General features: G+C 41.8%; 1 non-coding gene across 1 annotated transcript; it reads right to left on the bottom strand.

Moving 5' to 3' along the window:
* Positions 1–9,936: 9,936 nt before the first annotated feature.
* TRNAS-GCU lies at positions 9,937–10,021 on the bottom strand. The gene is given in 2 exon segments: positions 9,937–9,981; positions 9,985–10,021. It is a non-coding gene; the product is annotated as a tRNA-Ser (tRNA).
* Positions 10,022–11,106: the final 1,085 nt, after the last annotated feature.

Genomic DNA, 11,106 nt, shown 5'->3' with positions numbered 1-11,106 from the left:
CTATAAACACAGGGTCTGGCATATGATAGGTGCTCAATGAATGCTTCTCTCCACCCCTCCTTTCTTGCTTTTCCAGAAATTCCATAGCTACTGTGATCCCTCTATTAGCTGTACATACAGTAGCTTTGGGGGCTTCTCTGTAGCTCAGATGGTAAAGAATCTGCCTGCAATCCAGGAGACCTGGGTTCAATCCCCAGGTCAGGAAGATCCCCTGGAGAAGGGAACAGCTACCGGCTACCCACTCCAGTATTCTTGCCTGGAGAATCCCGTGGACAGAGGAGCCTGGCAGACTGCAGTCCACAGGGTTGCAAAGAGTCAGACACAACTGAGTGACTAACGCTACTACTACCACAGTAGCTTTTAATAGTTCTATTCAACTAATACAATTATGTAAAGTTTAAAAATAAAATAAAATTAAAAAAAAAAGAAAGCTGAAAAAAAAAAGAAAAAAAAAATAGTTCTATTCACTGACCATATGGTAATTTCAGAATATATATTAGTAAGAAGAGAGTGAGTGATCTTTGGTTCAGATAGTTTTTCTCCCTTGTTTTCAGTGTTAATAAATACATTCAAGTGGGACCTAGCAAGTTGAAGCTATGGGATTTCTCATCTGTGAATTTGAATAATTGGGGTCATGTGGCTTTCTCTCTTCATCATCTGAGGGATACTGTGGACAGACTTTCTCTGAGCGACTCTTACCTGGTATAAAGATGCTGTTCCCTGCAGAGGAGATTTGCATAGGCTATGGTGACCCAAAAACATATTAAGAAAAATTAATAGTATGTCTTGAAAAGTAAGTGAGAATCACAGGAACTTCAGTTGAAGCAGCGTCTCCTGTGTAGACTGTGTGCACAGCACGGGCTGCCATGCCACGAGGCCCCAAAGGACTGAAAAAGATACCTGGGAAAAGCAACTTTTCAGATTCATTGGCCTTTGGAATTGGTTTGTGACTTATAAACTCAACTTAGAACATAATTATGTCATTTCCATCTTCGCAAATGCGGCATGCTCTCAAATCTGAGCTGCGGGGACTGCTTTATGAAATGAAATTGCTCCATAGTGCTTTCAATGGAAATTGCTGCATCAGCTACATGGTAGTGTCTATTCTGGAAGCTAATTGAAATTGCTCTGGCAGATGCTGGAAACAAATGCTGGGTTACATTAGCTTATGGGGGTCACTTTCTCCACTGTCACATGTAAAACTTGTCAAACTGGCCTGCATTCTAGGAAGGCACACAGGCCTTGGGGAAAGGGAATTTGGCTGCTGCCTACCATACAATGCATACTTCTGGTGGCATTCCAGCCCTGTGCCTCCTACAATAATAATACCTACTTCTCATCATGGGGCTTCCCTGATGGCTCAGTTGGTAAAGAATGTGCCTGCAATGCAGGAGACCTGGGTTCTATTCCTAGGTCAGGAAGATCCCTTGGAGAAGGGAATGGCTCCTTACTCCAGTATTCTTGCCTGGAGAATTCCATGGACAGAGGAACCTGGCAGGTTATAGTCCAAAGGACTGCAAAAAGTCAGACATGACTGAAGTGACTTAGCATGCATGCATGCACTTTTCATGATTGCCACATGGATTTGTTGACACAGATTGTATAAAAGGAAAAGTCTACTGAGTATGTGTGTCTTGTACTTCTTAATATTGATTTTGTCGTTACAAAGTGAAAGTGAAAGTGAAAGTAACTCAGTCGTGTCTGACTCTTTGAGACCCCATGGACTATACAGTTCATGGAATTCTCCAGGCCAGAATTCTGGAATGGGTCCCAGGGAAGATAGTGACATTATATTCATTATATTCCTGTGTCATTATATTCACAGTCATTTATTCAATAAACATTTATCAAATGCCTAATAATTTGGTTATTTATTGAGTGCTTAATAAAAATGGTTAACTTTTATTGAATGCTTAGAATATGCTAGAACACTGTATTTTTTATGTTTTAGCTCACTTACTCCTCACAATAGCTCTATAATCTCTGTTTTATAAATGAGAAAACTGATATAGCTGAGGCATAGAGGTGAAATGATTTGATCAGCATTTGTTGAGTGCTTTAAATCTAAAGCACTTTAAAAAGTGTTTTAAATATAAATAAAAGCAGCATTTTTTGAGTGCTTGCACTGTACTGGGTGGTAGGAACACACGGGTCAATAAGATACAGCCTGAAGTATGAGAACATTAAAGCCTAGTTGTGGGTAAAACAAGAATAGGAAAACTGATGGGCCTGAAGATGGAGAATTGGCTTGGTCCTCGAGGAGCTCCATGGAGGGACACCTGGAAGCATTTTGGACCAAATGATGGGGAAGGGGAGTTCCAGGGGCTTGGGAGAAAGCTTGGACTAAAGGGAGCCTGGAGCATACACGAGGCAGCTGGACTTTGAAGCCAGTGGTTAAACTATCAGAAGTCAAAATAAAGGGAGCTTTACATTTTATCAGGAACTGAACAGACAGAGCAAGTTAAGGTCAGAAACTCGGGGGAACTGTCCACTCCCAAAGCCATATGTGAGGAGACAGAGAGGACCCTCTAATGCCTAGACCTTAATGGGGAAACCATTTTCTAGCAAGCCTGGAGAGCTTTGGTTTCTGAGGAAGCTTAGAACCAATGACTTACTTTGCCAATTTGGGACGTGTCCCTCAGGGTACCTGGATGTCCAAGCTCGTTCTTCTGAGTGTCTCATTTTTCAGTTTAAGCCATTTGAGCAACATAAGTCTGCCTATAGGATTCATCTCTTTCAAGTATTGTATTCCTTTGGTACATTCCCCTGGCTCGACAATGTTTCTTAAGTTACTTCATCTTTTAAGGAGATTGTGTCTCTAAGTAGAAAACTGGAATTCTTTGCAGAAACATAGTTAAATGGAGCTATGCTTTCAAACCATTCAAAAATAACATCTTCCCCATTCTTATTTAAGAGAAATATATGAGATTAGAAAATTAAAATAAAAAATAATAGAAAGTCATCTTGAAATGAATTAAATACTTAACTGAACACTGCATTTTTCACTGACCTTTGTAGAAGCCGAAGTATAAAGGAAAATGCTCTGGATCCTTTAGTTCCTATAACATGACAGAAAAGAAGCATAACCCCTGATCTGGAGAGAAACTTTCCTGAGTTCTCTGTAAGCATTTTCTCTACAAGCATGGCGGGTATGCTACTCTTGAGGATACTTTCAAGAAAAGATACTCCTTGTTACTCCTAAAGTCACAAATTAATACAAGACCAGATGCCTGGTTTTTGTCTCTAAATAAATGAATTGGAGAGGAAATCGGACCAGTTATGCTCCATTGTGTTTTCTAAGAATGAGGGAGCATAGCCTCCTTTACAAAATCTTGAGGAACAGAGCAGACAGGGGAACTGTTCTCAGTATCAGTGACTAGAGACAGCTATTTAAGTGCAGTTGGCTGCAGGCGTGTTTGGACCATAGTCACTGCTATCCTCAGTCTAGAGAGGCCACTCGCGTCTCAGCTAAGCTGCCTAGCAAAGGAGGGCGCCCTCTTGTAGTGATTACCCAAAAGACTGGCACCCCGGCATTAGGGTTCCAGGAGCCCCTGCAGGCTTATGCCCCCTGGAGAGGTCTGGTGGAGTCCTAGTAGACTAGCGAAGCTTCCACTGAAGTTCTTTTCTGGTTAATGGACAGGTAATATGTGATCACCGTTTCAGTTGTGGATTCTGTAGGAAGTATAATGTTATTTCATCAAATCAATTGAGTGTTGGTGTTTCCTCCTTTAAGCCACATGTACTCCTTGCGGGAAAGAGCCAAGGCGCCATGCTCTTCCTTGGTCCCAGGCCACCATGTGGGTCTCATCCCTTCCTCTGCCCTGCCTCTATCCAGCCTGCTGTCTGCTCCCCTTCAACTTGGAGCTCAGCCTGCGTGGGTAACCTGCCCCTTTTCTTCTCAGGACTCCCTCCTCTTCTTCTCCTCACAGATTCCAGCCTTAGCCTTCCTCCTGGCAGACCCCTCAGCCACAGACTTTGCCCACTTCCTACTCAGCTCTGCTCTCAGAACCAAGACCACAGAGCACAGTGTTTGCTTTGCACGTTCATTCCTGTAACCTGAGCAGGCGTCGTGGGCAGAGCCTGGTGGGCGTTCACCATGGGGGAGATTACATACAGGAATAACTAATGCGGGTTCGAGGCCGCAAGTGCGTGTACATTACAGAAGGTGAAAAACACTTCCAGAAAGACCCGGAGAAACTTCCTGAAGGAAACCATGTTCCTAAAGCAGAATGCACTTCTTTCCCTGGTTGCTGGAAATAGGATACAGGTGAGCTCATCTCTTGAGCTCAGCCCACTGGAGCGCCCGGAGGTAGTCAGACCAGTTTTCCTCTGTGGACTGTACAGAGTTATATTTTCCTGCGTGTATCCTGTTGGGAAAACGGTAGGGAATTTTTATTTTTATTTTTTTAGAGGGCTTAGATTTGGACATCGGGATTGTGACTCTGAGGTAGAGTTCCAAGGGAGGCAAGGTTGGAGGGAGGCAGTAGAGACTCTTCTGTGTTTTTATGTTTGTGGATATGGCTGGGTTTTTGTGTGCGTAGCAATAGCCGATGAGGCTAAAAGGATGGATCAGTGCTCCATCAGGCAGGGCCTTTTTACACACCAGGGTCCTGAGCTTGACTTTTACTTTGAAGTCTGGGTTGTCGGTGAAGTTTATGCCTGTGGAGAGTGATAATCAGAGCGAAGCTTCTTAGGTACTTAGGTATTTCTTGGGGTAGAAAGGAAGATGGGCTGGAGAAGTCCTTGGGGGAGGTTTTGAAGTTTTATATGTAAGGAATAAGATAGGGTTGAATTGCCAATGTCAGTTGGATCACCGCAAAAGAACCAGAGTTCCAGAAAAATATCTACTTCTACTTTATTGACTATGCCAAAGCCTTTGACTGTGTGGATCACAACAAACTATGGGAAATTCTTGGAGATGGGAATACCAGACCACCTGACCTGCCTCCTGATAAATCTGTATGCAGGTCAAGAAGCAACGGTTAGAAATGGACATGGAACAATAGACTGGTTCCAAATTGGGAAAGGAGTACAACAAAGCTGTCTGCTGTCACCCTGCTTATTTAACTTACATGCAGAGTACATCCAGCGGGATGCTGGCCTGGATGAAGCACAAGCCGGAATTAAGATTGCCGGGAGAACTATCAATAACCTCAGATACGCAGATGACACCACCCTTATGGCAGAAGGCAAAGAAGAACTAAAGAGCCTCTTGATGAAAGTGAAAGAGGAGAGTGAAAAAGCTGGCTTAAAACTCAACATTCAGAAAACTAAGATCATGGCATCTGGTCCCATCATTTCATGGCAAATAGGTTGGGAAATAATAGAAACAGTGACATACTTTATTTTGCGGGGCTCCAAAGTCACTGCCAACCCACTCCAGTGTTCTTGTCTGGAGAATCCCATGGACGGAGAAGCCTGGTAGGCTGCAGTCCATGGGGTCGCACAGAGTCAGACACGACTGAAGCAACTTGGCAGCAAAGTCACTGCAGATGGTGATTGTAGCCATGAAATTAAAAGACGCTTGTCCTTGGAAGAAAAGCTATGACCAACCTAAACAACATATTAAAAAGCAGAGACATTACTTTGATAACAAAGGTCCATCTAGTCAAAGCTATGGTTTTTCCAGTAGTCATATGGATGTGAGAGTTGGACTATAAAGAAGGCTGAGTGCTGAAGAATTGATGCTTTTGAACTGTGGTGTTGGAGAAGACTCTTGAGAGTCCCTTGGACTGCAAGGAGATCCAACCAGTCCATCCTAAAGGAAATCAGTCCTGAGTGTTCATTGGCGGGACTGATGCTGAAGCTGAAACTCCAATATTTTAGCCAACTGATGCGAAGAACTGACTCATTTGAAAAGACCCTGATGCTGGGAAAGATTGAAGGCAGGAGGAGAAGGGGACAACAAAGGATGAGATGGTTGGATCTCATCACCGACTCAATGGACATGAGTTTGAGTAAGCTCTGGGAGTTGGTGATAGACAGGGAAGCCTGGCATGCTGCAGTCCATGGGGTGGCAAAGAGACAGAAGCAACTGAGCGACTGAACTGAATCCTTCCTTGTCAAAGGCACCGGGAACCTTTTCCTGTCTCTCTTCTCCAGAGACCAACCCAAAGGAATGTAGTTACTTGACTGCAATCTTGCATTCTTGGGCAGACGGTCTGGCTTGGTGTAATTCACTGCCCAGGACGGTAAGACTACAGTTTACAAGGAGGGCAGCTGTATGTGTGTGTGGATATGGGGGAGAGGGGGCCGGGGGCAAGCAGGAGGGGTCCTTGTGAGCTGCCCATACTCCCAGAATAGGTGTGCTGTTCTTATATGCTCACTGCTTACTTGGTTATTAGTTTTCAATAACCCCTCACACACAATAGGATTCTTAATGACGAAGCTTTGCCGCCTATGGCAAACCATTTTAATGTTAAAATCGTTGTTCTGATTCCAGAGGACTTGGACATAAAAATGGTATGCCCATATTTTAGGATATATGCTATGCTTTTGAACTGTAGGAATAGTACATTAGCATTGTAAGCGGTGACTGGCTCCTTTCCCACTGAAGATAATACAGGAAGGGATAGGGTAGATGGAGTAATGTGATATTATCTTTGCTGTTTCCATGATTTGTTTTCCTGTGAGAACATTTTCATCGGAAAAAAAACAATATAACTCAGCAGATCCTTGTAACAATTCTTCCTAAAAACAGTGTACGTTGTGGAAAAATAAGCATTTGCTCGTCGTAACTCTGACCGCATTATGCCTGTGTATCTGAAGACTTATGATCTCAAAGGGCCATTAAACTTAAGTAAGATTGTGCACATTACAGAAATGAAGGATCGGTAAATGGTAGCTGCCAATTTCAATTAGACTGAAATTTAACAGAGGGCATATACGTTTTTTTGTGTGTGTGTGTTTATTTCCTGGCTAAATTTATTTTCCGAATTTTTGTAGTACTGAAATCAAAGGAGAGGGAAGAATCTAAAAACTCCCAATTAGTCTTACAAGGAAACTGAAAGTGGATCCTAGTTTGGTGCATGAATACCTCCGTCTTGTCCTTGAGGATCCAGATGCTAATAACAGGGTCCTTTGGTGGGGCCTTGGGAATCAGGGCTGATCTGCCTGGGGTGTTGGTTTTACTTAATATGAAGTCATTAAAAACAGTTTTATGTTAAAGGGATACATTATGTGTAAAATAGATAGCCAATGGGAATTTGTAGTATGACTCAGGGAACTCAAACAGGGCCTCTGTAACAACCTACAGGGATGGGATGGGGAGGGTGGTTCAAGAGAGAGGGGACAAATGTATACCTATGGCTGATTCATGTTGATGTTGGGCAGAAACCAACAAAATTCTGTAAAGACATTTTTCTTCAATTAAAAAATAAATTAAAAAAAGAAAACAGGGGTGCATTATAGAGAGAATACAAGAAGCTCTTGATTTTTGTTTTTTTTTTTTTTAAATTAAACTTTTTTAAAATTAAAAATTGTCTGTTTAGGACACCTCTCCCTTGGTTGGACATTGTGGTGCTGGGAGTTGTAGGGAAGTGGAGAGTTGGAATGAGATTCAAGTTAGGAGACTGAAAGAAATGGGTAAATTATTTCAGACCAAATATTCCATTGGTGTGGATTTTATGGGGGAGGGGGCATATGTGGAGAGTCTGTGTGAATATCAGGGAATATCCGTATGAATATTCCATGTCTGTGAAGGGCTCAGGGTCTCCTAAGGATTGTAGAATCAATCTGATAATATTTTCTGGTTAATATGAATGGATGTTCCCACAGTTTGGGCTTTTAGTCATCATGATAAATGCTGCTCTTTTATCTTTTATGCTTTCATAGGGTTAGAATCACTCAGTATTGGAGCTGGCAGGGACTTGTGGCTTTTTTCAGTCTCTTACTCTATAGAATATGCTCTGGTTGAAAGAGTTAAAGGTATTAGGTGAGTTACTGAAACAATTTAGCTATTAAGTCACTCAGTTATTTATTAGTTAATTTATTAATAAATTTATTAGGCTAGGAATTTGGTTTTCCTAACTTACAGTCTTATTCCTTTTGAGAAAATAGAAGTTTAGATATAGGGATATGTTAATACTTCTAACCAGTCTTAACTTAATTGAATTTCTTCAATGCTGTGTTTTATATCTGGATCCTTATCTGAAACCTCAGGCAAAGTACAGTCCCACTCCTAGCTGATTTTTAGATAGCTCAGGAACTAAGAATTTTGTGTTTGTTGTTTAGTTGCTAAGTTGTATAGGGGTTGTGAAAACAAAAACAAAACAAAGAGGAATATATGTCAAAAATCATATGTGGCCCTCAAAGTCTAAAATATTTACTCTCAGTTTCTTTATATGAATAAAGACCCCAAAGGCAGATGTCCAACTATGTAACTCCAGATCCAGTCTCAGGATACAGGATCTTACTAACAAAAGCCTACTTTAATTCCAGGCAGCAGGGTGCTCAGCTCCAGACAATTTGTCACAAATCATCCAGTCAGTCATGATAATTCTGTTCATATTTCTCAGCCTGTTTTGTGGTTAAAAGTAGACATGTAACTTAGTTCTGTCTTCTGAGCTCTAAGTGGAAATCTTTGGATTGGGGGACTGGGAGTCATTTGGGAAAGCTTTTGCTTTTCTGGTGTATTCATTTGACAACACCTGGTTCACGTCTTTGAATGTGATATGATGGCTGGTGTTGCAGCAGCTCTTTTGTTACAGTGAGGAAATGGCCACAAGGTTTGCAGGGTCATTGGCCTTAACATTATAAAACTAAGAGCAGCAACCACCTATCTCAAGATATCTTGCTATGTGTAAGGAAATTAAATCTATGTTTATTGAAGGCACTGAAATTGTTTTATCTGTTATCAAATATCTTCCTACTGATAGGGGCACTATCCAGACTGAAAAATTTCAGTTGTTTCCAGTTTTTTTCCCATAGGAAATGGTTTCTGGTCAATCAAGAATTATTGGACTTTTCTTAGCCTCTGTTTTTATCCATGATTGCCCGACTTCCTTGTTACTTATCACTGATACAGGTTTGAAGTGAAAGTCACTCAGTCATGTCCAACTTTTTGTGACCCCATGGATGATAAGGTCCATGGAATTCTCCAGGCCAGTATACTGGAGTGGGTATCCTTTCCCTTCTCCAGGAGATCTTCCCAACCCAGGGATCGAACTAGTGTCTCTTGCATTGCAGGCAGATGCTTTAACAACTGAACTATGGGGGAAGCCCAAAAGTAGTTGCCTTTGCTGAGGAAAATTAATTCTCCAGGCAATTCTCCATGTCAACTCCTCTGTTGACATGATAGTCTAGTGGTTAAGAGCACAGGTTCAGAACCAGACTGCAGAGTTCATGTCCCAGCTGTGCCCCATGCAAGGTCATCTTTGGTTCCTCTCTCTGCTGTGTGCTTAGTCACTCAGTTGTGTCTGACTCTTTGTGACCCCATAGACTGAGCCCTCAAGGTTCCTCTGTCCATGAGATTCTCCAGACAAGAATACTGGAGTAGGTTTCCATGCCCTCCTCCAGGGGATCTTCCCAACACAAGAATCCAACCTGGGTCTCTTAAGTCTCCTGCATTAGCAGGTAGGTTCTTTAGTGTCTGAACCAACAGGGAAGCCCAAGAATACTGGAGTGGGTAGCCTATCCCTTCTCCAGGGGATCTTCCTGACCCAGGAATCAAACTGGTGTCTCCTGCATTGCAGACAGATGCTTTAACAACTGAGCTATGGGGGAAGCCCAAAAGTAGTTGCCTTTGCTGAGGGAAATTAATTCTCCAGGCGAGAATACTAGAGTAGGTTGCCATGCCCTCCTTCAGGGGATCTTCCTGATGGAACCCGTGTCTCCTGCATTGTCAAGAGAAGGTTTTTTTTCTTTTTCTTTTTTCTTAAAAACCACCAGCACCACTTGGGAAGCCCAAGCTGAAGGCAGGAAGTGGAAGCTACAAGCCAACAAGGATGGGATACAAACCCACGTGTGCAGAGCACAATGGATTAGCAGCAGTCCATTGCCTTAACCACTCGGCCACCTCGTCCTGGCAAAACTGAAGTGAAAGTTGCTCCGTCGTGTCTGACTCTTAGTGACCCCGTGGACCATACAGTCCATGTAATTCTCCAGGCCAGAATACTGGAGTGAGTAGCCTTTCCCTTCTCCAGGGGATCTTCCAAACTCAGGGATCAAACCCAGGTCTCCCTCATTGCAAACAGATTCTATACCTGCTGAGCCACAAGGGAAACCCAAGATACAGGTTGAGCCTTTGTAATTTGTATTAACTTATGCATTTTAAATAAACTCCACAACCTTGAAAAATTACTTATCCTTTCAGTTTCCAGATTTCTAAAATGGGAAAAATAATAGTACCTACATTATAAGGTCCTTTGGGGCTTAAAAAATTAATGCATATAAAACATTTAGCAAAGTGTCTGGCACGTAATTACTGCTCAAATATGTGTGTGTTGTTGCTGTTGTTTTATTGTTATAATTCTTCTGTTTCTCTTTCTCTTCCTCCTCTTTCTTTCTCTAGGTCTTCCACAAAAGATAAACATTTTAAGTTAAATATAGAACTCCATAACTTCACAAATAGTACAAATGGCTATAGAACTACTCAGGAAATACATAAGGAGGAGAAGCTTGAACCTTTAAATTCAGTGTTGGAAATAGCCTGACGGTTTCTCATTCCTGATGTAATTTTAATTTGGGTTTTTGATACTGGCAGATTTGGAGTATAATGACAGCAACGGAAGCATTTCTTTCAGGTTTTGAAAGTTACCTGGGTAAACTGGAAAAATTTACAAAAGCACCTTATTGCTAACTGAAGGCCTCTGCTTATGTTTAACACAGTTTGATTTTTTTTTTAAAGGATCCATGTGGCGTGTCACCTGAGTGATATACATTTTGTGTAGGATTTTTTTTATCATACCAATTTATATTTCTCATAAAGTACCCTTGGGGTTTTGACAGGGAAGAGAATCTATTTAGTAAAATTAGGTACAGGGGGTAAAAAAAAGTGCCTCTTTTTAAAATGATGCTTCAAAGGGAGGAATATTTCTCTTGCAATAAATTATTTTTTGATTGCCTCTATACCTCTTCCTGCTCATATCCCCATTCTGAATGGCATCA

The sequence above is a fragment of the Bubalus bubalis genome, chromosome 10 (assembly GCF_019923935.1).
Source record: "Bubalus bubalis isolate 160015118507 breed Murrah chromosome 10, NDDB_SH_1, whole genome shotgun sequence".
Lineage (NCBI taxonomy): Eukaryota > Metazoa > Chordata > Mammalia > Artiodactyla > Bovidae > Bubalus > Bubalus bubalis.
Note: the sequence above shows the minus strand (reverse complement) of the source record. Positions and strands in the feature narration are given on the sequence as shown.